The 25,743-nt window shown below is 44.8% G+C and overlaps 1 long non-coding RNA gene across 1 annotated transcript; it reads left to right on the top strand.

Moving 5' to 3' along the window:
- Positions 1-7,405: 7,405 nt before the first annotated feature.
- Positions 7,406-8,005, top strand: LOC123093155 (uncharacterized). The gene is made up of 2 exons (XR_006445128.1): positions 7,406-7,546; positions 7,717-8,005. It is a non-coding gene; the product is annotated as an uncharacterized lncRNA (long non-coding RNA).
- The last annotated feature ends 17,738 nt before the right edge of the window (positions 8,006-25,743 follow it).

Raw genomic sequence — 25,743 nt, 5'->3', positions numbered from 1 at the left:
ACGCTGCCACTTTTCTATCCCCCATGGCATATGATGTGGAAGGCCTTGCTAGCATTCTACAAAGTTTTGGGGTAGTCTCTGGCCTCGTGACAAATGTGACCAAGAGCTCCATCGCCCCCATCCAATGCGCCAACATTAACTTGGAGGAGATTCTGGCGAACTTCCTGGTGACTACGACCCCCTTCCCCATTAAGTATCTGGGGTTGCCCCTCTCCCTCAGAAGACTTAGGCGTGTGGACCTTCAACCCTACATCGACAAAGCGGTGGCTCGTCTTAGCCCGTGGAAAGGAAAGTTCCTGAATCGTGCCGGGTGCACTGCTCTGGTTAAGTCCGTGCTCTCCTCCATGCCAATCTTTTTGCTGATGGCTTTAAAGGCTGACAAAGGCATCCTCAAGGCCTTTGCGAAGATCAGTCGCGGCATGCTCTGGGCCTGTAAGGAGGCGGTTAGTGGAGGGAAATGCAAAGTCAACTGGCAAAAGGTCTGCCGCCCCAAGGAGCTCGGTGGTTTGGGGGTTTTGGACCTGGAGAGGTTCTCCCGGGCCCTAAGGCTTCGCTGGTTATGGTATGAGTGGAAGGCTCATGAGAAGCCATGAGTGGGCTCTAAAACCCCCAACGACGCCTCCGACCTTGCCCTCTTCAATGCGGCTACTCGTGTCACAATCGGAAACGGCGCCAAGGCCTCCTTCTGGTCGTCTTCATGGGTCCATGGCGCCCCGCCAATAGACCTGGCTCCCCTAATTTTCAAGGCTTCCAAGAGGAAGAATTGGACGGTCCAGGATGCTCTCGCTGATAACAACTGGATCTCGGACATTGCGGTGGATGCGTTCACTGCCGATCACATGGAACAATACGTCCGCCTCTGGGAGCTCTTGTCGGATATCCAGCTTCATCCTGACACTAAGGACTCCATTACCTGATCCTTGACCCCTAATGGGTGCTACTCGGCCAGCTCTGCCTACAAGGTCCAGTTCCTTGCCTCTTTGCCCTGCCAGTTCGGGAACATCGTATGGAAGACCTGGCCCCTCCAAAGTGTCGTTTCTTCGCCTGGCTTGCTGTCCAGAACCGCTTATGGCCGCTGATCGCTTGGCGAAACGCGGATGGCCGCACCAACCTACTTGCCAGCTCTGCCGTACCTCCCCTGAGATGGCACGACACATTCTTTTCGAGTGCCGCTTCTCCAGACGTATCTGGACCGCCGCAGCCTCTTGGTTGTCTTGTCCAGACCTCATCAGCAGCATCGGGGAGGGTAGGCCTAAAGTCGTGGACTATTGGCTGGACGTTTCGAAGTCCACCACCTCCTCCCCAATAGGCTTGCGCTCAGCTATCACGCTCATCACTTGGGAGATCTGGAAAGAGAGAAACGAACGAGTTTTCAACAATAAGTCCTCCCTGCCATCGATTGTCATGCATAAGATTAGGGAAGAGAGGAAGGACTGGATCCTCGTCGGTGCTAAAAATCTGGCGGAACTTGTAGGCTGATCCTCTTCCCCCTGTGTCGGGGGCGGTGTTCGCCCCCTTTCTCGTTTTTTTTGTTTTTTGGCTCTCGCCATACCACCGTTTGCTTCTCCTATATCAATATAAGGCAAAAGCTTTTTTGCCCGTTTTCCAAAAAAAAACATTTCAAATTACATGAACATTTTTTTTACATTGTAATAACATTTTTTGAAACGATACGAAGATATTTTCAAATGCCTAAAATTTTTCGTAAATGTCAAAATAATTTTTTTAATGGTATGAAACATTTTTTAAAATTATGGGAACATTGTTTTACATTGCATTAACTTTTTAAAATGTAATGAACATATATTTGAAATATGTGAACATTTTCTTGAGTGGTACAAAACATTTTTAGAAATTATGTGAAAATTTAATTACATTTTAAAAATAAATTCCATGTTATTTTTTTACTGCTATATGATAGATAAAAAATTGTGGAAATATTTTTTACACTGCATTAAGAACTTTTAAATGTCCGATGAACATTTTTAAAATTTATGTAAAATATTTCCCAATTCCCAAAATATAAATAAAAGTAATAAAATTTATGTAAAATATTTTTTACACTGCATTAAGAACAGGATGTGCGCTAGCCAGCGCTCCTCCTGCGCAAAACTGGTCCATTGAGGAAACACCAGAGGCGAATGGTTCTTTCATGTCGCTGCAGGCGAGACAAAGACGCGCCGGGTTTGAAAGGCTCACACGTATCTCTCAATCGACAGTTTAATCAAGTTAACACGAGTAATATATCGCAAAAATATAGGATAGGCATTTTTGGGACATGGTTCCACATTTACCCAATATGAATAGTAAAGTCAAAAAAGATACTCGAAAAAGAATCAAAAAAGTCTGTTTTTTTGTAGCATACATGGTTGACAATTTTACTCGCGTATGACATTCCACGAAGAAATGGCAGCCATGGCATTATGGGGAAAAATGATAAAATCAAGGCTATATTCAAAAAACGCTATTTGAAGGAATGGCAAGGTTGGATTGTATTTTTTTTCACCTTCACGAAATTTCATACGTGAGTAGAATGGCCGACCAAAAAAAATTTCCCTTAGTTTTCTAAAATTTGCCATTCACGTGGGTGCGGTGGTGCGCGTGGAACCTTGTTCCCCGTGTATTTTCGAAAAACATCCCATTAAAAAATCCAAATGCTCTATTTTCTAATGATATAACTTTAAATGCTGGCGTACCAAAATTTGGGCGAGCAAATTCGCTGCCATTGTTTCACCCGCGGCCGACGCAGCATCTGTGAGCTACCATTTTTATTTTTTGCGTGTAACCAAAATCTGGGCCTCAAACCAAACACGAGCAATGTCACTGATCACCACTTTCGTGCCGGCCAGCCCGAGCACGTATTGCAACATTTTTAAGCCACGTTCCAGGCTACGATTGGTCCGTAGACCCGGAACGATGCAGCTCTAGCGCTGGGGAGCTCCTAGTCAGCGCCTTCAGTGCCAACTAGGAGATTCGGCGCACACGCAGACGCGCTCTTGGGCCAGCCCAATACAGGGGCACGCGCACAAGGAAATAAAGCGCAAAAACTGGCGCTGGCACCACTTTCGTGCCGGCCAGCCCGAGCACGTACTGCAACATTTTTTTATAGAGAAAAGGCATGAAGGCCGACTTCAGATTAATGAAGCCATCAACCGGCTAGGATACAAAGGAGCTGATTACAAAGGCCAAAACTTGACCAAAAACTGAAAAAACACAGGCGAAACACACTTGAAACTAGGAGCTACACATAGCAAAGCTGCAAACGCCATCGCCTACACTAAGAAACCATAGTCAAGCCGCCGGAGCGCCCACTGCAGCGAGAACGCCAGAGCAGAGGCCAACCAGAGACGCCCACGAAGGTGGACGGGAGAGGCTGAGCCGCATGGAGATAAACCCGGCTCTGTCGTCGACCCAAAGGGGCCAATGTTGGAGAGGAGAAGCGTCTCCCCTACATCCATACCGTGCCACTACATGAGGACGCCGAACACCGGCCAACAGCCCACGGTGGTACCGGACAAGAACCGTTGAAGGATTGCGGACTAGCCAATCGCCTCCCACATCATCGGCGGCCTAGAAAGCATCACACCGCCGCCGCCACCATCCACCAAACGCCACAGCCGCAACCTCCGCCCATCCCTAGGATGACGCCTCCAAGGAGGAACACGCCGCTGGAACGCCGCCGTCGTCCGGCCCAAAAGGCCAAGGCTTTCACCTGGGAATGCGGGGTAGGAAGAGAGGAGGCAAGATTGGAAGCTCGACGCGCTCTCAGGAGGGGGCCGGCGCAGCAGCGCCGACACCATCGAGGTCAACGCGAAGTAGACCAGGGGTTTCCCTCGTTCCAGAGCTCCCGCCGCCCCACGCCCAAATGCCAGATCTGGCCGAGCGAGCTGAAGCAAGGGGAGGAGGCCGGGATCCAGATCCGGTGGAAACACCAGAGCATCCCGCATCCACGGAGGACCTCCGCCGCCCTACCGCCGCCCACACGGCCGGAAGGAACGGCCAGCTCCCGCGACGCCACCCACCGGCGAGATCCGCGCCGCCATCTCCACCCGGGGCCGCCGCCCCGGCTTCCGGAGCCCCCTGCGATGAGGCAGGGCAGGAGATCCTCGCTGCCACCTTCATGGGACGCCGCACAGCAGGGCCGGCGGAGTCCTCGGGCGGCGGCGGCTCTGTCGTCGACCCAAAGGGGCCAATGTTGGAGAGGAGAAGCGTCTCCCCTACATCCATACCGTGCCACTACATGAGGACGCCGAACACCGGCCAACAGCCCACGGTGGTACCGGACAAGAACCGTTGAAGGATTGCGGACCAGCCAATCGCCTCCCACATCATCGGCGGCCTAGAAAGCATCACACCGCCGCTGCCACCATCCACCAAACGCCACAGCCGCAACCTCCGCCCATCCCTAGGATGACGCCTCCAAGGAGGAACACGCCGCTGGAACGCCGCCGTCGTCCGGCCCAAAAGGCCAAGGCTTTCACCTGGGAACGCGGGGTAGGAAGAGAGGAGACGAGATTGGAAGCTCGATGCGCTCTCAGGAGGGGACCGGCGCAGCAGCGCTGACACCGTCGAGGTCAACGCGAAGTAGACCAGGGGTTTCCCTCGTTCCAGAGCTCCCGCCGCCCCACGCCCAAATGCCAGATCTGACCGAGCGAGCTGAAGCAAGGGGAGGAGGCCGGGATCCAGATCCGGTGGAAACACCGGAGCATCCCGCATCCACGGAGGACCTCCGCCGCCCTACCGCCGCCCACACGGTCGGAAGGAACGGCCAGCTCCCGCGACGCCACCCACCGGCGAGATCCGCGCCGCCATCTCCACCCGGGGCCGCCGCCCCGGCTTCCGGAGCCCCCTGCGATGAGGCAGGGCAGCAGAGCCTCGCTGCCACCTTCATGGGAGGCCGCACAGCAGGGCCGGCGGAGTCCTCGGGCGGCGGCGGGGAGGGGGAGAGGGGGAGGAGGGTTCGAGGCGCTAGGGATTCGGTCGCCCTCGAGTCGCCCACGAGGGGCGACGCGAGAGCCTGGGGGGGGGAATCCTTTTGTATTGCAACATTTTTAAGGCTAAGGATTCGAACCTGCAACCTCATGATCGCTGCACCGCTGCAGTAACCACTCGGCCACTTGGGTGGGTGCGATTGCTTAAATCTTCTCTGCCCTTATCTTCTTTCCTTCTCTCTTCTTTCCTTTTCCTTTCTTTCCTTTTTCCTTTATTCCGTTTTTCGTTTTCTGTTTTTTTCTTCCTTATTTGATGAATTGTTTTTCAAATTCGTGAACTCTTTTCAAATCGATGAACTTTTTTCATTTTTTATTGAAAAAAGTTCATCTGATTTGAAAAAAGTTCACAAATGTGAAAAAGAAATTCATCGGATTTGAAAATAGTTCATGGGATTCGAGAAAAAGTTCATCACGTATCAAAAAGGTTCATCAAACTTGAAAAAAGCTCATAAAAATGATAAAAAGTTCATCCATTTAAAAAAAAGGTCATCGAATTTCTTAAAAGTTCATCGAAATTGAAAAGAGTTCATGGATTTTCAAAAAAATGAAAAAAGTTCATCAAATTTGAAAAAAAAATCATTGAATTGAATGAAAAAATAATCAATTTTGAGAAAAAAGTTCATCGAATTTCGAAAAAGTTCATGAAAATTGAAAAGAGTTCATGGATTTTCAACAAAAAATCAAAAGAATTAGAAAAAGTTCATCAAATTTGAAAATTAGTTCATTGAATTGAACAAAAAAAAGATCAATTTTGAGAAACAAAATACTGATCCATTTTAAGAAAAGTTCACGAATTTGAAAGAAATCACCAAACCAGGAAAAAAACAGAAAAAAAACGAAAAACGGAAAATGGAAAAAAGAAAGAGGAAATAGGAAATAAGAAAAGTCGGAAGAAGACGTTAGCGCGTCTGGCCTGTTGGCGTGGTGGTTATTGCGGTGTGGTTCGATCTCAGGGGTCCCTGGTTCGATTTTCCTACCCGCGCTGCTTTTCGAAATCACTCGAACTTCCCCAGGTTGCGACAAGTAGCACGCTGTCTGTGCGCCACTTGTCGCAACCTGGGAGTTTTCCCTTTTTCCGTAGATCCGTTTATTCAAAATGTTTTATCTCATAAACCGTGCGTCTAAATCTCAAACCGCTTTCGCCATTGGATTCCTCGCGTCGAGATCTTCAAAAGTAGATCCCATGTTAATAGGTTTTGACGAACTTTTTTTTGACGAAAAAAACCGGACGAAAAAATTGATGAAAAACCGAACCGGGAATACAGGTTTTTTTTCCTTTCCGAAAGAAGCACGCCCCGTGCCTCTCGCGAAAGCACAACGGTGCCTCTGGCCGAAGCAAAACCGTGCCTCTCGCGAAAGAAAAAAAATAGAAAACGCGTTTTTTTTCTTTCCGAAAAAGGCACGCCCGTGCCTCTCGCGAAAGCACAACCGTGCCTCTAGCGGAAGCAAAACCGTGCCTCTCACGAAAAAAAAACAGAAAACGCGTTTTTTCCCTTTCCGAAAGAGGCATGCCCGTGCCTCTCGCGAAAGCACAACCGTGCCTCTGGAGGAAGCAAAACCGTGCCTCTCGCGAAAAAAAAACAGAAAACGCGTTTTTTTTCCTTTCCGAAAGAGGCACGCCCGTGCCTCTCGCGAAAGCACAACCGTGCCTCTGGAGGAAGCAAAACCGTGCCTCTCGCGAAAAAAAAAACAGAAAACGCGTTTTTTTTCCTTTCCGAAAGAGGCACGCCCGTGCCTCTCGCGAAAGCACAACCGTGCCTCTGTCGGAAGCAAAACCGTGCCTCTCGCGAAAGAAAAAAAAACAAAAAACACGTATTTTTTCTTTTTCGAAAGAGGCACACCCGTGCCTCCCGCGAAAAAAAAGTTGCATTTTTTTGCGCACAAAAATTATTTTTTTCGAAAAAATATTTTTGGTCGAAAAGTTAGGGAAGACCAGTAGAAAACCAAAACGTCAAAAAAAACCAAAAAAAAACTTTTAAAAAGCTGAAAACGCGTGCGTAAAAATAAAAAAATAAAATCCAAAGGGAGTACCCAGAGGGCGACACGTGGCGAATGGCTGTGAACGTGCCAAGTGGCGCTGATCGTTGCGAGGCTCCCGAAAAAGCGCTCGTTAATTAGTTGCTCCCGCTGCTTTTTGCTTTTTCAGCAGAAAAAGGGAGTTGAGATGGGCCGGCCTAGCGCTGACTCGGACTGTGTTGGGCGCAACAGCTTCGGAGAAAGAAAGGGTCAAGGAGAATTTTCTCTCCTTGGTATTCTGACGGACCAACAGATTTTGCATACTTATCGAGTCATTAAACAATAATTTTTACCTCCTTTTCCACAAAAAAAGTTACTCCTACGTTTGCACACTTATAGGAACTTTGACTGCCAAGTCTATAAATACTGCATATCGTCTCTGGCACAACCGCACTTCCCCCATATCAAACTCAGTAGAGAAACAACAGAAAAGAAAGTACACTTGATACTTCGCCCAACACCATCGATTATGGGCGCGAGAAATGCTACCGTGTGCCTTGTGCTGATCCTTGTGTTATTCGCGAGTCTTGGTTCTGCAGGTTTGTGCTCTTATCTTTGTCTCAATTTGTCCAGACCCATGATAATCGGCAAATAACTCATGGCGAATCTGCAGCAATTCTATCTTCTAACAATTATGATTTTTTTGGGGGGGTTTCTCTTCGGTTATAAGTTCTTCATGGATATAAACATGCGTGTTAATTTGTTGCAGAAGAAAAGTGCTGGGAAAGTACCTCCGGCAGTCCACTCTGCATAGGCTTTCTGTGCAAGGCGACATGCTTCATTGCCGGCAAAATGTTTAATTCTGTCGTCAAGGAACACAGGTGTATAGGGTCAGCATTCAATAGCCAGTGCTACTGCTATCTGTGCGACAAATAGTTTGGTAGGGTGGAACCGAAGATTGCTTCACTATTAGAAATGGTCAAGGAAACCTAGGGGAATAGTTTGTTATTTCTTGGTTTAGAATATAAAGGTAATGGATAATTTATTCTCGTTGTCAACTTCATTGTTCGGCGATGTTGTGATGATGTGAATTTTATAGATAAGTGCGTTATTATCCCGACAAAAGATGCCCATTGATTTGTAATTGCAAATGTATATGATGTGCTAATCGTCTCAGGAGGTCTAAGCAATCGGTCATACCGATCCCTTGTTAGCACTGATCGAAAATGGTTCCATGTTATATTTTAATTAAGTTTCGGTGGTGTTTACCTCATTATCATGTTGGGCTGTTGTTGGAGATGATAATTTATTCCGAGAGAAGAGTGGAGTTGTTAGATTCGTAATTGTGGTGTCCTTACACGTTTTAACCTCGGTGTTACCCGGTGGTGTTGTGTGAGCTCGTTGAGAGCTCTGACTCCATGTTTTAACCCCTGTCATATTTTTTATTTAAGTAAATTCATTAAATCAAAAGAATTCACTTATTTTAATAAAACCTGGATTTTTTGAAGAAAAAATGAATTAAAAATACACTAATTATGAATTTTCGCAAATTTCAAACAATGTTTGACAATTTGAAAATTGTTAGCAATTTTAAATATTCAAGGAATTTAAAATGTTCATGAACTTTATTAATGAATTGGAGAAAATGCACATTAATTATAAAAATTGTTAAGAACTCTTAAAAATGTTCATTATTTAAAATGTGAAAAGTTAAAATATAATAGAAAAAAGCATGAAAAAACAAAAAAACAACAAAAACACAGAAAAGAAAGAAAGAACAAAAACAAGACAATAACCTTTCAAAACCAAAAAAATTGTTCAGCCCAGCGACACACACCCTTATAGGAGGGGCCCATAGCTCTTGACACACCAGGAGGCTTCAAATCTAGGGAGATCAGGGCAACTCCAAGACGGATCACCAAACCGTTTCTAAATGTCCGGGCCGGACGGTCCAGACACTTTCGTCATCCAAAGAAAGTCACCAAATATCTATGGACAATGGGCCAGGCAGTTGGCACACTGAAAATCCCACAAACCGGAGCCAAACCTAGGAGTTGTTTGGGGGAGTCCAGTAAGGTTGCGGACACACTAACTCATCCTTGAAACTCACCACAAATCCACTTTTTCCTCTCACTCTCTTCTTTCTCCTTTCTCCATTAGACAAAGGGCGAACATTTAATAAATATATGATTGGATGGTCGGTGTCCTTGGACATTTTGTGACATGTGTTGCGTTTAATAAAAAAATGTGTTGAATATAGGAGGAACTATGCTCAAATTTAAGTGGTAGAAGTGAGGCACAAAAATGGGCCAGTAAGACTCGAGGCCTTTCTCATGTGCATTTACTAGCTAGATGGCCAACATGAACGCTACCTGGGCTGATATCAGGTCTTTGGGCCATTTCCTATCGTGCCATCTCAAGCCCGGATTGCAGCATGTTTTAGCCACGATTGGTCCATTAACACATTATCACATGAATCTTTTACAAGAACGATCACTACTCTATGGGCAATTTAATGGACCAAATTAAAAGGAAAGCGATCCATGAAGATATCTTTCAAAATCATGCGTCTACCCACGACTTTGTTTCTTCTTACATGACAGAGATTGAGATATTGCAGAAACCAGCAATGGTGAGGCCCCAAGCACCAGTTATCAGAAAAAACCAGTGGGTGCCTCCCCCATTTGACCATGGCAAGATCAATGTGGATGATGTGATGTCAAGGAGCGGAGGTTTTGGATCGTTGGGAGCGATCTGCCGTGATCACGAAGGCACTTGCTTGGGAGCATCTGGGATTCTATTTCCCTTCATTGATGATCCTTCTACACTTGAAGCTTTGGCCACTCGTGAGGCTTTGGCATTGGCAGAGGATCTTTATGTTCAACAAATGGTGGTGGCGTCCGACTGCAATGTTATCATCGACGCGATCAAAGTGGGGACTGCAGCAAGCTATGGAGCGGTAGTAAATGAAATGATAGATTATTCATCTCCTTTTGCATCTTGTGATTTTAAGCCCGAGGTTAGGACCTATAGTGTAGAGGCTCACAACCTCGCAAAGCATGTTCTTTCTTTGGGGATTGACCACCATGTCTGGTTAGGTCAACCCGAAAACCTTTACTCTGTCCTTGTAAATATTGTGATGACGTAATAAAAGCTTTGCGAGTTTGTATATAAACAAAAAGATCTAGCGCGCTAACTCCAACTGAAAGAGTCGAGGAGAATTCCTCACTTTTGGTATTCTGACGGACAAACAGATTGCATATATTAATCAAGTTATTAAGTGTATTTTTACCTCCTTTTTAAAGAAAGAAATTATTAAACATGTTATTACCTCCTTTTCAAAGAAAGAAGTTATTAAACATGTTTTTACCTCATTTTCAAAGAAAGAAGTTATTAAACGTATATTTACTTCCTTTTCAGAAAAGAAGTTATTAAACATATCTGTACCTCGTTTTCAAAAATAAGAAGTTAATAAAAATATGTTTACCTCCTTTCCAAAAACGGAAAGACTAACGCCCACACGTGTGGACGTCTGGCAACTTGCCCACACGCATGGATCCTCGTCCAACCAATTCTGCACGAATCTTAGCGTGTTCTAGCAGTTTTTGTGTGCCACGTAGGACTGAGCTGGTGTGTGGGCATTCATCCGGTCTCACACACGTCCTTTTTCACCACACCGGGGGCTGGTGTGTGGGCGTTTAGCAATTTGTCCACACACTAGTTTTCACGCACACAGAGGGACTGGTGTGTGAGCGTTTATCACTTCGCCCACACGTCCGTCTCCTCGCCCACATCCAAAGTTGTCAGTTGCCATGTGTTTCTGCATGGTACATGACAACTGCCCTAACTTTGCTTGTAAGCATATGGCAATTCTCTTTTATCCGAGTTGCCATGTGTTTTTGCATAGTACATGGCAACTGCCCTAGTGTGCATGTAAGCAGATGACAACTCTTTCTTTTACATGGCAATTGCCCTAGCGTGCTTGTGAGCACATGGCAGCTCTCTCTCTTTTACCTGAACATGTTTTTTTGCCATGCCTTTTTTGTAGTGCTACATGGCAACTGCCTAGTGTTAGTAGGTGACAACTCCTAAAGCTTTGAAATCATGGCAACTGCAGTAGACCAGACCATACATGACAACTGCAGTTGAGCAATCATGGCAACTGTAGTTGTCCGACATGGCAACTGTAGTTCGGCGACATGGCAACTGCAGTTAAATGAACATGAAAGAGGGTCCAGACCATGGCAACTACGGGGACGCGTGGTGACTGTCACGCAGGGCATGCGGGACCATAAGGTAGGAGGCCTGACGTACGGGCGTGTGGGCGTTATCTATTTTGCCCACATGAAGGCATGTGAGAGGGACTGCGAGAAAAAAAAGAGACGCGTGGGCATTACTTGTTTTGCCCACACGTAGGTGTGTTGGCTGATTCTCTTAAACACCACATAAAATGTGTGGGCAGACCCCTTAACGCCCACACGTGTGGACGTTATCGGCGTCCTTCAAAAAAGAAGTTATTGAAAATATGTTTACCTCCTTTTCAAAAAAGAAGTTATTAAAAATATGTTTACCTCCTTTTCAAAAAAAGAAGTTATTAAACTTATCTGTCCTGTTCTACGTCTACACCCTTATAGGAAACGTGCCATGAAACTTTCTTTTTGCTGATGGAAGCACATGCGATGGAAACATATTATTCAGAAAAAACACATCTGATGAAGAGTACCTTTATTTTGGAAGCAGATTTTTCTCACCCAGGGAAAGGACGGGTATCCTGGGAGGATCCCCTGTTACCAAATGAGGCTAGAAATCTTTAACTTCCAAATCTATAAATATTGCATGTTCTCTCTGGCATAACAGTACTTGCTCCATATCAAAACTAACTAGAGAAAGAACAGAAAAAAGAGAGTATACTTGATACTACGGCCAAGGGCCAACGCCTTCGATTATGGGTGCGAGGATTGCTACCATCTGCTTTGTGCTGATCCTTGTGTTATTAGCGAATCATGCTTCTGCAGGTTTGTGCTCTTCTCTTCGTCTCGTTCTGTTCAGACCGATGATAATCGGCAAATAATTCATGGAGAATCTGCAGCAATTCTATTGGTTTTTCTTCGGTTATAAGTTCTTCATGGATATGAACATGTGTGTTAATTCGTTGCAGAACAAAAATGCTGGGAAAATACCTCTGGCAGTCCACTCTGTGTAGGCTTTCTATGCCAGGCGACATGCTCGATTGCGGGCAAAATGTTTAATGCTGTCGTCAAGGAACACAAGTGCATAGGGTCATCATTCAATAGCCAATGCTACTGCTATCTCTGCGACAAATAGTTTGTTAGCACAAATGGTCAAAGAAACATGGGCACTAGTTTGTAATTTCTTGGTTTAGCATATAAAGTGCCTGAATAATTTATTCTCGTCGATGTTGTGATGATATGAATTTTGTAAACAAGTGCATTGTTATCCCGACAAAAAATGTCCATTGATTTGTAATCGTGAATGTATATGATATGCTAATCCATTGTTAGCATTGATCTGAGAGTCGGTGCTGCGTTGTCTTAGTGGAGGTCTAAACAATCGGCCATGCCGATCTATTGTTAGCATTGATCTGAGACAATTCCATGTTATTTTTAATTATGTTTGGCGGTATTTTTTTTTCTCATTCGTTATATCATATTAGGTTGTTGTTGGAGATGGTATTTTTCGGAAAGAAGAGTGGAGTCATTAGGTGTGTGGTTGTGGTGTCCTTATACGCACGTTTCGGTCTTGGTGTTACCTGGTGGTGTTTGGGTTTTCATTCTTATCCTTGATATTTCATTCTTGAAAATCAGACCCCCTCGAGCACCACCCACGCTGTCGGGCGGGGATGGTGACGAAGGTCTAACCGGTATTTGATTGGGTGGGAGGCAGTTGCGTAGTGCTGGGCTAAGGCCTTGTTTCCGGCAGTGGCCGTGGCCAATGGGGTGATGCTCGTGGGCATTCGCTTCCTTATTGAAGGCCTCATTGAGGTGGCGTGTGAGCTCCACTACGCAAGGAAGCTCGGGGGAAACCCTTGATCCCCTAGGATCAAACGATGATGGCGACGTGTGTCATACCTCTTGAGGCATCGTTTCAGGAGCTTCTTACTGCCAGAGGGACCAGTGATAGGTGGGGGAAGTCGTTCGTTCTGCTTGATCGTGTGGCAATGAGGGCGGTTAGGCTTATGTGGCAATGATGATGATGGTGAGCATTGTCAGAGGCGTGACATTAGTCGTGGTAGTCGGCTCTTCTCCAGCGTGTCCGTGGAAAGTCGAAGCTGCAGTGTGGGCCCGGTGGCATACGATGACGGGCAATAGCTAGTTCGTTCGGTGATCTTCCATGATGCGAGCCTTGTCTAGTTCTCCGTAGTTCTTCACCAGAGTCGGAGCTGCGTTGTCTTGTTGTGGGTGGATGACTATCTGTCGTGTGTGTAGTATTGTTCTGCAGCCAATAGGATTGACTTTTTTTCTTTGATCTTCAGATCCTCCCCTTGTTGTTCTTCCACTGCTTTCTGCTAAATCTAATTGAAGATAGCACTTGCTGGATCTTTCAAAAAAAATATTGGTGGTGTTTGTGTGAGCCCTTTGAGAGCTCTTGTTCCACCTTGAAACAATGGAATTGCTGCTATAACGCCTACATGGGTCGGCCCATGAAGATCTCGCTCGCTCAGCTCAGCTACCTGCTCAGCTCGCTTGCTTAGTTTTTTTTCCGACTCGCTCCATTGCTAGCTCAAATGAAATCTGCTACCATATTTCCTTTATGTAAAGAAGCTCATGTATTTTAACAAAGCTTGGATTTTAAAAATGTAACATATTGAAAATACATGAATTCTGAAAAAAAATGTTAATGAATTTTGAAAATATTCATTGATTTTAAACATTGTTTGCAAATTTTAAATGTTCAAGGACTTCAAAATTATTCATGAAATTGAGAAACTTCTCATGAATTAAATGTGAAAAGTGAAAATAGAAAAACACAACAAAAAGTTAAAACCAATGAAAACACATAAAATAAAGAAAAAACAAAAATCAGACAATAATTGGCCAAAACCCCAAAAAAATGACCGACCCGGCGACACACCCCCTTACAGACGAGGCCCGTAGCTCCTTACACACCAGGAGACTTCAAATCTTGGGAACCTAGGGCAACTCCATATAGATCACCAAATCGCCCATAAATATCTGGACTGGATGGTCCGAACACTTTTTACCATCCAACGAGAGTCACCAAATATCCTCATGTTGTAGCCGTCGCCTTCCAAAAAAAATTCGAGGGTTCCTCCGACTCCCGCCAGCGTTGATCCGCCTTGTCTCCGGTGGCCTTAGGGCCATGCGGGTGAGATGGATCCCTATCCTTGCGGGTGGGAGGACACCGTTTTTAGATGTTTCTTCGAGTTTTGTTAGGGTTTGTGTTCTGCTCAGGAAGGCGAGACAGCGGCGGCTCCTTGAAGATGGAATAAAGGTCTCCCCGCCTAGTCCCCATTCCGGTGGTGCGCCTAGTATCGTCGGTGGGCGTGTGGAGGTGTGTCTCCGGCGGATCTGTCTTTGGTGGATTTGCTCGGATCTGGTCGTCGTTCATCTATATTCGCGTGTCTTCAGGTTGGATCCTTCTGATCTACGCCACTCTTCATCGGCAGTGGTTGCCGTTCTGGTGCGTTGGTCCTATGGGTCTTAGCACGACGACTTTCCAACTGCCTACTACAACAAGTTTTGCCCCGCTTCAGTGAGGGAGGAGCGATGACTGCGGCGTGCCTTCGACTCACCTCAGTGTTTGTAGTCGTCGCTAGGTGGTTTACAAAACTGGATGTAATTTTTATAATTTCTAGTGCTCATTGTACTTCATGATTGAAGATGAATAAATCGAAAGTTTTTCTCACATACAAAAGAGAGTCGCCAAATATCCGTGGACAGTGGGTCAGGCAGTCCTCACATCCCAAATCCCACAAATCAGGACCAAACCTAGGAGATGTTCGAAAAAAAAAGACCAAACCTAGGAGTGATTGGGGGAGTCCAAACACGCCGCGGACGCGCCAACTCAGCCTTGGACCACATCACAAATACATTTTTTCATCCCGCTCCCTTCTCTCTTTTCTCCATTAGACTGACATTTGGAAAATATGATTGGATGATCGGTGCCTGCACGGCTCTCCATGGATATGTATGGATTTTTTTTTTGCATGGATATGTATGGATGTGTCCACAAACATTTGATGACACGCGTTTATTAAAAATATGTTTTTTACGGGGTTATAAAAATTATGTTGAGCATAGGAGAAACCATCTTCAAATTTAAGATGCAGAAGTGAGGATCATACATGCGCTAGCTAGTACAGCAACCTATGTGCCGCTAGCCAGTAAGATTCCAGGTCTTCTCAGGTGCGTTTAATAGATTTTCTTTTTATACATTTTTTCATGTTCGTTTTTATTTTCTGTTTTGTTTTATTTTTTCCTTTTTATTTTCTTCTCTTTTCGTGAATACTTTTTTAAAATCTATGATTTTTTTTGAAATCACGAATATATTTCGTTCACCAAATTTAAAAAGTATCCATCAAATTCAAAAAATCTTCATCAATTTTAATTAAAAAACTGTTCATAAAATTCAAATAAAATTCATCAATTTTAAAATTATTTATCATATTAAAAATGTTCATGAGTTAAAAAACATATTCGTGATATTCAAAAATGTTCTTCAAATTTAAAAAAATCATGAAAATTATTTGAGTTCAAATTCAGGACTTTTTAAAAAATCCAAACTTTCATAAAGAAGAAAAAACGGAAAAGTAAAACAAATAACAAAGTGAAACAAAGTGAAACAAACGGACAAGTGAGTGTGCGTCTCGTTGCTACTCCCCGCATACATCGTAGAATAGGAGCCCCCCCTCCCCCCAGCTTTAGAGCATCTACAAGCTTCCAACAGATCCCAGAAATGTGGAATAAATTTAGAGGATCGTGTAAACTTGGCCCAAACTTTCCTCTGGTAAGCTTTTGGTGGGCTAGAAACTGCTTGCAACTTTCCGACGCACCGCCAACCCGCCAACACGCCGCCGTCCCGCGAGAATGCAGCCGCTACGCCACTACACGCCCCGCCCATGCGCAGCTCCCGGTCACCACACCGCCTCTCACCGACGGCCACTGCACTCCCTCGCCGAAGGCTGACACCCATGTCACTGACTGGCAGGCCCTAGGCCATTATCTAGTTTTATTTAGTGGAAAATAAAATGAAATAAAATAAACAGATTTAGAGGAAGAAGTTTGCAGGATCTGACAAAAGTAGCTCTGAAGAAACTTCCTCTAAAAGTTTACGGAAGTTTTTAAGAGAAAGAAAGGGTCTAGGAGAATTTTTTTTCTCCTTGGTATTCTTACAGACCAACATATTGCATATCTATCAAGTTGTTGGACATATATATTTTACCTCATTTTCAACAAAAGAAGTTATTAAACATATTTTTACCTCCTTTTCAAAAATAGAAGTTATTAAACATATGTTTATCTCCTTGTCAAAAAAAAAAAGATACTCCATCCGTCCCAAAATTCTTGTCTTAGATTTGCCTAGATACAGATGTATCTAATACTAAAACGTGACTTGATACATCCGTATTTAGACAAATTTAAGACAAGAATTTTGAGACTTTCAAAAAAAGAAGTTACTTCCTCCGCCCCAAAATTCTTGTCTTAGATTTGCTTAGATACGGATGTATCTAATACTAAAACGTGACTTGATACATCCGTATTTAGACAAATCTAAAACAATAATTTTGGGAGGAGGGAGTATTAAACATATTTTACCTCCTTTTCAAAAAAGGAAGTTATTAAACATGTTTGTCCTCTCCTATACAAATCTTTTTCTTCCAAGTCTATAAATATTGCATAATCTCTCTGGCATAACAGTACTTGCTCCATATCAAAACTAACTAGAGAAAGAACAGAAAAGAGAGAGTATACTTGATACTTCGCCCAACACCATCGATTATGGGTGCGAGAAATGCTACCATCTGCTTTGTGCTGATCCTTGTGTTATTCGCGAATCATGGTTCTGCAGGTTTGTGCTCTTCTTTTGTCTCATTCGGTTCAGACGGATGATAATCGGCAAATAATTCATGAAGAAACCGCATCAATTCTATTCTTCCGACTATTATTATTTTTTCTCTTCGACTGTAAGTTCTTCATGGATATAAACACGCATGTTAATTCGTTGCAGAAAAAAAGTGTTGGGGAAATACCTCTGGGAGTCCACTCTGTGTAGGCTTCCTGTGCAAGGCAACATGCTTGATTGGAGGCAAAATGTTTAACGCCGACGTAAAGGAGCACAAGTGTATAGGGCCAGCATGGAGCAGCGAATGCTACTGCTATTTCTGCGACAAATAGTTTGTTAGCGCGGAGCTGAAGAGTGCCTCATTATTACAAATGGTCAAAGAAAACAGAGACAATAGTTCGTGATTTCTTGGTTTAGCATATAAAGGGGATGAATAATTTATTCTCGTTGTCAACCTCATTGTTCGATGATGTTATGATGATGCGAATTTTATAAACAAGTGCAGTATTATATCCTGGCAAAAGATGTCCATTGATTTCTAATCGTAAAAGTATATGATGTGCTAATCGTCTCAGGTGGTCTAAACAATCGGCCATGCCGGTCCCTTGTTAGCACTCATCTGAACGATTCCGTGTTACAATTGTGGTGTCATTCTTTCATGGCGCTTGGGTTCCTAGCTGTCAGAATCACAATACTGTCCTCATTTGAGTTGGACTATAACCTACTCGTACATCATGGGGTTTCACTTAAACTGCGTTTCATTTTGAAATCCATGGTGTTCTGCTGCAAGGCTAGCTGGGCTGACTCCCATTTCGTGCCGGGCTAACCTGAGAACGGATTGCAACATTTTTTTTTGGTCACGTATCGGGCTTCGATTGGTCCATAGACCCGGACTGATGCAGCTCTAGCGCTGACTCCGAGTTTGGGTGCAACAGCTTGCAGAAAGAAAGGGTCAAGGAGATTTGTCTCCTTCGTATTCTGACGTCGCAACATATTGCATGTTTATCATGTTATTATTTTTTACCTTCTTTTTGGAAAAAGAAACTATTAAGCACATTTGTCCTCTCCTCTTATAGGAATCTTTATAATAACTTCCAAATCTATAAATATTTTGCATCCCAGCAAAAAAAACAAAAGAGTATAAATATTGCAGATCCTCTATGGCAAAACATTACTTGCTCCATATAGCAAACTAAGTAGAGGAAGAAAAGAAAAACATACTCCCTCCGTCCCATAATATAAAAACGTTTTTGACACTAGTGCAGTGTCAAAAACGTTCTTATATTATGGGACAGAGGGAGTACTTATACTTCGCCCAACACCACCGACCATGGGTGCGAGAAATGCCGCTATGTGTGTTGTGCTGATGCTTGCGTTGTTTTGCGAATCATGGTTCCGCGGGTTTGAGCTCCTCTCTTTGTCTCACTGTATTCGGATGGATGCTAATTGGCAACAATTCTCTTCTTCTGGCTATTGTGATTTTTCATGTGTTCTCTTCAGATATAGATCTTCACGGATATAAACATGCGTGTAATTGGTTGCAGAACATAAGTGTTGGGAAAGGACCACTGGTGCTCCGCTCTGTGTAGGCTTTCTGTGCAAGGCGACATGCTTGATTGGAGGCAAAATGTTTAACGCCATCGTGAAGGAACACAAGTGTGTTGGGCCAGCATTGAGCAGCTACTGCTACTGCTATTTCTGCGACAAATAGTTCATGGTCAAGGAAAGTACCTCTGGTGTTCCTGATTTATTGGTTTAGCATATAAAAGGGGATGAATAATTTCTTCTAGTTGTCAACCTCATTGTTCAGCAATGTCGTAATGATGTGAATGTTATAAACAAATGCAATATTACCCCGACAAAAGATGTCCATTGATTTATGACCGTAAATGTATATGATATGCCAATCGTCGCAGGAGGTCTAAACAATCGGCCAGACCGGCCCCTTGTTAGCACTGATACGAAATGATTCCCTGTTAGAATTGTGGTGTCATTCTTTTACGGGGTTCAGGGTCCTAGCAGTTAGACTCAGAACACTATCCTCATATTGAAATCCATATCTAGAAAATAAATAAATTCATATCTAGAAACCATGGTGCCTCACTTAAGTTTTATTGCATTTTGAAATCCATATCTAGAAAATAAATAAATTCATAGCACAATTGTTGCAGACACAACAATGTCCGGGTATAATATGGTTTTAAAACAATGTCCAAGACAAGGAACCCTATGCGGGCCAGAAGTTTATTTCAAACATCGAGGAAATATAGGGGCCAGGTTTTCAAGATGGAGCTGTTGTTTTCTAAACTATTGTTTGCCATGCATTCATTTGGTGTGATATTCGTTTGTAGTTTTGTAATCTTGTATATTTTTCATGCATTTATTTGGAGCGATATTTTGTTCGTGGTGTCGTAATCTTTTGTTTGCCATGCATTTATTTGTTATGATACTTCGTTTCCAGGTTTTTAATCCTTTGTTTTCCATGCATTTATTTGGTGCGATATTTGTTTCCAGATTTGTAATCTTTTATTTACCATGCATTTATTCTTTGTGATATCTTGTTTCCAGTTTTGTGATATTTTCTTTGACATGCATTTTTTTGGTGTGATATTTTGTTTGTAGTTTGTAACGGTAGGTGACGGTGTAATGTACCGGGGGTGGCCCATCCACTGGGAGGCCCATCAATGGGTTGGCCGAAGGGCCCATGAGACTAGGAAGCCCGACTTTCGGGTACTCACCATCTTGGCATACAAGTCAAGCCCCCCTTGACCGACTTGGAGGTGAGGTCGCTTAGGAAACTTGTAAACCCTAGCTCTCGTTCCACTTTATAAGGCGATGCTAGGGATAGATCGAGGGCATCTGATTCTTAGTCGACACCTCAGTAGCCATTACCATATTCCATCTGTAAGCCCCCTCACACGAGGCATTTCCATCATTAATCAAAAGCAAAGCAGGATCAAGGTATTTCCTCGACCATGAGGTCCCAAACCTAGGTAGAAACCCCACCATCACCGGTCTTGCCATTCTTCTCCTTGACGAGCTGGTCGTTAAGCTAGCAGCCTAGCACTCCCTAGTGGAGTGAGATGCCTTGTAGATCCTGTTGCTACAATATTTGCACGAACCACTCATATTCTCCTCATAAGTGTGGGTTGACTGCCTGGGCTTAATGTCCCACTTTTGCTTTTTCATGTCGGCCTGGCGAGCCTCCTTGGCTCCTGCTACAAGCTTGGAGTCTTGCACCTCCTTCCTATTTTGGTCCTTTATTGCAATTTTTGTTTCTTCCTTTGGAGCCCTCGTCGTCGACGGGCTCTGGGGCCTCTAGGACTAGCATGGGCCGATGGCCTGCTCGTGTGGTTTCTTCACGGTGACATAGTCATTAGCGACCTTCATTAGTGTCGCCATTGTGGTCGGCCTGCTGTCACCCTGTTTCTTGCCAAGCTTGTGGTGGAGGAAAGGATCTTGTTCATAGATGATGAAGGCCTCTATTGATGTCTCGTCGGAGACATTTGTGGGAGTGTTCCTCTTTTTTTGCCACCGTGCAACAAAGTCAGGGACAGGATCGTTGTCACCTTGGATGCAACTGTGGAGGTCGTACCCGCTCCCCGGGTGCTGGTACATTCCTTCAAAGTTATTGATGAAGGCTACCTCCAAGTGTGCCCATGTGTGGATGGAGTTTGGCTAAAGCCTGTTCAATCATGAACATGTCGAGCCTGTAAGTAATTGGGTACGTAATGAAGCGTGTTATTGATATTGCCGTTAGCCATCTTGACTACCGTTAGGTAGTTGTTGAGCCAGTGGTCCATCTTAGAGTAACTCGAGTACTTCTCGACCCCTCTGGTGATCAGGGCGTTGGGAAAGGGTGCGTGATGACCTCGTACCCGGAGCATGGGGGAGCTATGCCAAATATCAGGGAAGATGGTCGTGGTACTGAGGCTTCATAGTTATTGCAATAGCGCTCTATCTCACGAGCTCAGAGGTGGCCATGGAGATCGGTATGGTGACCTAGGCGATTATTCACTAGCGAAATACGGGGTGGAAGAGGTGCTCGATACCGTGCCTTACCAATTTTTCCATGTCTTGTGTCTGAGAGGACGTTATCGGTGCCGACTAGGTGTTTCCTTGACCGAATCATATTATACCAGAGCTCTACTATGTTGTGGATCACTTTCCTGAGACTAGCTACGAGGTTCGGGTCCCCTGGCATTTCATTGAAGCCTTTCGGACAACGTCACAGCGGCTTGGAGGTTTCAGCTGGTGCTTGCAATAGGGCAGCGCCTGCGGGCCTGTTGCTGGCAATGTCGGCCTTCCGTCCTAAGGTCATGATGGCGTCAATGGTCGCCCATGGCTAGCGTCAAAGTCGACGTCGCCATTTTGTTTGTCATTGTCTCTTGCCACCGCGCCTCCCGCGCGGTGGCCTCCATGGTGTTCTGCTGGAGCTAGAGTTGGGTGACTGATGTGGCCTATCGGAGGGCCTCCATGGCCTATGTGGTGGGGTCGCTCCCTTGTATGGGAGTGTGGAGGAATCTCAGCCCCTCTTGTGTCACGATGGATGCGTCATCATTGCCCCGACGAGGCCGGAGGGACCGGCCCCGGGAGTGTAGAAACTAGGGGGGCAGATCCGAGTGGGTTGAAGCCGGCCGGATAATGCATGGCTGGGGGAGGTGCCGATGGTTCTGATGACATGGCCACCACCTTTTTTTAGGCCAGGGCTTGCGAGTCTGGGAGCCCCATGCTTGCAGTTGCGGATCCATTGGCATTGGACACGATCAAAGTCGTTGGTGCTGAAGATGTGCTGGCTGGGGCAGTCATGATCATGACCAGCTGGAGAGTGATGGCCTGCAGGGCCTCTTCATCGTCCAATGCTGGTGTCGGCAATGAGGTCGGCTCGGTATCTTTGATCTCCACGGCTGGGGCGGGGAATGCTTACTCGACTTTGGTGTCGGTAATGGAGATGATGTATAAATTGCTACTCTCTGCTTAAGAGAGCGAGACGAGGTCAACGTTGGTGATGCTATAGTCGGAGACGAACTCGTCGATGATGTAGTCCTCTGGTGTGTGGTTGATGAAGCAATTGTCGCACACCATGGCGACAAAGTGCAAAACTGGGAAGGGATGGTGGGTTGTCATGAGGTTGGCGCAGCGCTCGCGCTAGGGTTGCTTGTGCAGGGTCGTCACCCTTCGAACCGGAGGTCGGTGGTGAGGATGACGTGTAGCTTGATGAATCCGACCATGCCTTTTCCTTGCCGCCGATCTGGTAGTGCATGTGTTCCTGCATCGTCTGTTGGTACGTGGCTCCGATGTTTTTGAGCCCAAAAATGTTGTCTAGCCCAGAGGTCGGTGGTGAAGTTGTCGTGAAGCTTGATGAAGCTGCCAATGTGATATGATGGATTGACGGGACACACATGCGGAAGCAGCTGTGGCGGTCAATGATGTGTAAATGCGCCAAAGAAGATAATGAGGACAAGGGAGGCCAATGGGTTGATGTCGACCCGGTCTGTCCCGTCCGCGGTGAAGGTGAAGGAGCCAAAATTTAGGCTTTCTCCTAGTAGGAGGACACCAGAAGCTAGGGAAGATCCGATTTGGGATCAGTCTCCGGCCGACGCAACCCATGCCTTGCGCGCCAACTAATGGTGCATAATCCGATCAGTACCCTTGGTAGGGTAGCGAACATGACCGGAAGTATTAGATTAGAGGTTGCACAGAGAGTTTACCCAGGTTTGGGCCTCTGGTGAGGACTAATACCCTATTTCCTGCTTTGTGTTTGGATTCATGGTGAGTGTACCTCGTGCGAGGGATTATAATGGGGGAGATGATTTGCTACCGAGAGTCTAGGTCTACGGAAGTAGATGGGATTGAGATCCCTGTAGCCCTCACCTTATATGAATGATGAAGGCTAGGGTTCTACAAGAGGTATATCCAATCTGGCCGCCATCATGTTGACTTGGGGGCCAAGATGATCCTTAGATGCCTATTCGATACTCCGAGCTCCTTTCTGTCGCTAGCTCCTTGGTGGGCCTTTTAGGCCTCGTGGTAGGCTTGCTGCTAGGCTCCTCTTCGAGAGGCCACATCTGGTGTATTACACCTTAGGTTGTATTGGGGTCACTTGTAACAAATACTATCATCTCCTTAATTAATAGATGAGGCAAATCCTATACATCTGTTTCAAAAAAATTACTAGATAACATGGCTTTAGTTTGTTGGTCTACTCCGAGTCTCTGCTTGTGGCTTGTGTTCTTCAAATCTCTTCATGCACTGTTAGTCAAGCGAGGCCTAGACCTGATGATGAACATAATTAGATTCATATGGTTCCTTACATCCTCATATATTTTGTGTTTATGCTCTTGCTTCTGCACATTTCTAAGAATCTGATTCATTGTTCAGGCATTTTGTGCATTTGTAGTTCAGACGTATCTAAGTTTCTTTTATGTGTGCTTCAAATAAGGATGAGCTCTTGGCACTAAGATTTTTTTTGGCTAAACACATCATTTTAACCATAAGTAGAACACAAAAATTTGTGATATAGACCTAACTAGTTAGGAAGTGCGGCTTGCCACACCCGGAAGCACCCGCGGCCGGGTAGTCGTATCCAATCCGTTTATACAACATTGAAGCATTTCAAGTATAAAAAAAAATGTAAAGTACGAAAAAGGTCATGTTGAGATAGTATTTTTTTAGGGAAGAGCTGTCATGATATGCAAGCAATAGACATTGCAAAAACCGATCACTCGGGAGCAAGGGCCTATGCACCCGTTCACAATACATAAAAATGGTAGTAGATCAGGGTTCATGTCATGATAGCTTGTAGTGCGGCAAGGAGATTCATATCAATAATCGAACACCAAGAAAAAACATGGAAGGACATTGCCCAAACCCAACATTTAATTCCCTCATTTCAAAGCTTAAATAAAATATTGCACAAATAGTTCATAGTTGTACAGATTTAGCTGAATAAATCGTCTATTCTAGCATTCACTGAACAAACAAAATAAAAAGGGCATAGGAGTGATAGTATGTAGAGGCATCATCGACATTTGGGGCAGAGACAGAGGCCACAACTCCTTCAACACGGCCATGTACGCCTGCCTTTGAGCAATGTCATCTCCATCTACGCATCCTGGATGTTGGGGATGAGAAAGCAATTAGATGTGGACATTCAAAGGCATATTTACATGTGACACTTTAGTATGCAACACCAGATAAATATAGCACTCCTAAGCTCATTGATCATATGTATCCAACAATATACAAGCAAGCTAACACTAAGTTATTATGCTACATTTTGATGCTTTATGTCCAGGCTTGGCCAGTGTGCTCTATATCCTGAAAGAAAATCTCTATTTGTTTTTTTGGATCACATCATGCTCAACATACCAATAATGCATTGATAAGGGTGATTAATTTTGGAAACAAAAGGAAAATTATAGCATGTGTTGAAGAAATTGAGCATATCTATTTTCTAAATCTTGTGCAGGATACAATCTTTTGGTGAAGTGAACTATATGTGTCGCAAAGAGAGTGGTGATGACAAATAGGGTATATGCAATTTTAAAGGAGAATATATAGCAACAACGCATCACCGAGCTTTACATTCAGCAAGCCAGAAGGACTAACACGAAATAACCACAAGATTACATTTTTATGCAAGGCTAGCAAGGCTTGAGCAATGCATCTGCTGTCTAACATTTACCAAGCAGAAAAGGATACTATGAAACGATTTTAGAAATTGGCTCACATATGATCCATGCATTTAGTCTTTACCCGTGGAAGCCCCTTGACTATTAAATCATCATCATCCATCAGGCTGATAGTGCCTGCAAGCTGGGCCTAGAGAAATTTTGAGTGGCATGGAAATAAATCCCAAACTAAGGTCTATCATTAATATAGATACTTAGGTAAGTAAAACTGTAGAATCATGATAGTAAATGCAGAATGTTGAGATAAACCCAGAAGCATAAGAGTGCAATTTGATACATGATTTAAATATAGCGCAGCGAAACATATAGACAAACAATTAAGTTCTAGTAGCAGATCTGGGATAACTGAGAGTGACATGGCACTGAGAAAGAGGGAGGTAGAGCACGACATCAATGCATCCTGGCGAGAGAAGTAGGAGGCGAGGGAAAAGCATACAAACCTGTTTGGGCAGTGTGGTGTGGGATGGCAGGGAGGGCGACAACGGCAGTAGCGGCGGCATGCAGTTGCCGGCAGACAGGGAGGCCTCCACCAGCACTGTGGTTGGTGGTGTCTCCCTTTTGGGTTGTCTCAATGCCATGGTCCTCACTGGTCACTGTAGAGCAGTGGCATAAGAGGCATCCTACACAACCCTTCTAGCGATGGCGACGGACGAACCGGCGTGGGATAAAATGGCAACCAGCAAACCAAGACTATAGGAGGGGCGGTCAGAGAGAGAGAGAGAGAGAGAGAGAGAGAGAGAGAGAGAGAGAGAGAGAGAGAGAGAGAGAGAGAGAGAGAGAGAGAGAGAGAGACGGCACGGTGGTGACCTGGAAGCATATGACTTCTCGTTAGTAAATATCATATTGCATTCTGAGTGAAAAACTGAAGAATCAAATAAGGACCAAAGCTGACCTTTTCAAAGTTCTATGGATTCCAATGTAGAACAGCCCACCCAACCCTCCCGGCGATGGTTAGAGACGAGCTAGCGGGAGACACGGCGGTGACCAGCATGCCAAGTCAATGGGAGTAGGGGCAGTCAGATAGAGAGATGATAGACACTGATCTACAAGCATATTAT

Source organism: Triticum aestivum, chromosome 1B, assembly GCF_018294505.1.
Source record: "Triticum aestivum cultivar Chinese Spring chromosome 1B, IWGSC CS RefSeq v2.1, whole genome shotgun sequence".
Lineage (NCBI taxonomy): Eukaryota > Viridiplantae > Streptophyta > Magnoliopsida > Poales > Poaceae > Triticum > Triticum aestivum.
Note: the sequence above shows the minus strand (reverse complement) of the source record. Positions and strands in the feature narration are given on the sequence as shown.